Source organism: Camelina sativa, chromosome 4 (genome assembly GCF_000633955.1).
Source record: "Camelina sativa cultivar DH55 chromosome 4, Cs, whole genome shotgun sequence".
NCBI lineage: Eukaryota > Viridiplantae > Streptophyta > Magnoliopsida > Brassicales > Brassicaceae > Camelina > Camelina sativa.
In genome coordinates, this window is record NC_025688.1 from 15,762,501 (window position 1) to 15,764,174 (window position 1,674).

Genomic DNA, 1,674 nt, shown 5'->3' on the forward strand with positions numbered 1-1,674 from the left:
TCGATTATTTCCTCCTGAACTCGCACGTACAACCTCGCACGTGTGGCTTGCAATGTTAAACTGTATCATGAACCCGACAGTTCCAGAGAATATTTTAACTAATCCTCTAAATTTTAAGAAACCCTAAATCAACTTCATATCTTCCTAATTCTTTTTTATTTTTTCCCCTTAAATGTTTACGATATCGAGATATACGAATATCGTGGTTAATTACTTAATTATATAAAGTTTCATCTCCAAATATTTACTCCTCACAAAAATTGCCGTAATCGAATATCATCAATGCATCATAATGTGGCATTTCCCGTTTAAAGAAGTAAGTGAAATTAAATTATCAAAAGAGGGAACCGTTTTTTTTTATTAAGTTCTCACCACGAGTCCGGTTTAGTGAGTATACTACACAATACATTTGCTCAATAACAATTAGAAATCCGGATTTGAAATAGCGGTTTATAAAGTTAATAATCAGATTGAATCACCAAAAGGAAAATTACACCAACTTGTATGAGCAATATAATGAACAATCGACAACCTGTAATCTCCTCTATATGTATCAATAATGACAAAAAAAAAAAAAAAAAAACTTTATGAAAACATTTCTCAGAGTGCATTTTTTCAGCATATTCCGTTTCCATTAGTTATCATAAAAATGATGGTTTATATTTGGGAATAATTAATAAATTTAGACACATATAATTGAGTAAATAATCTCCTATATAATAAAACGGAAGTACACAACATTGTTTTGTAGACTATATAATTTTAATAAGTTGGTTACAAATAGGTTATAGATTAAGTTTTATATTATTTGTATAGTCTGGATTTATTGTTTCCAAAAATCTTAAAGAAAATATTCTAAAGAATCATTTGATATAATCTAACTTACCATATTAATTTTCTTTATTAAATTATTCATCAAATAAAATCTTTTGATATCTAGCTTAACATATTAATTTGTTAATTATTATTATACTCCACCTCTCATTTTTATATATGAGTCTATTTTGTGAAATAAATAAATTATCATATTATTTATTATAATTAAAAATAGTTTTATTTTCGGATATACCATAAGTTGAATTTTAAAAAAATATATAAATGATTCAATCTATAAAATATTCAATTTTGATTAATATTATTCTTTAAAAATAATATACATTGAATTAAAAAATTTAATGAGTAACGGGTCAAAATTGAAATCCAATTTCATACTTTTTTGTTGAATTTTATAATTTTATATAATATAATAAACTTTAAATAATTTATTTTGAAATATTTTTAAAATATTGAAACTTGATATTAAAGTTAGAAACTATAAACACTCTAAATTAGTTTGTTATAGTAATGTCAATAATATGTCACTATAATATGAAAGAATTTAAAAAAACGAAGTATATTAAAACAAAAAGTATAACAATATATTAAATTACTCATAATATAATAACTCGCTTTTTAAAAACCAAATTCACAAAATTATGTATTATAATGACATTCAAGTCATGATGTGGAATATACATTGTTGAAATAATTTTACATACATAAATTAATACAGCATATTAAAATTTTATTTTAAAATAGAAAATATACAAATTTTTATATAAAATAAAATTTAATTAGTGTTATAGCACATGTACTTATCTAGAATCATTAACAATATAAAACTTACAAAATAAG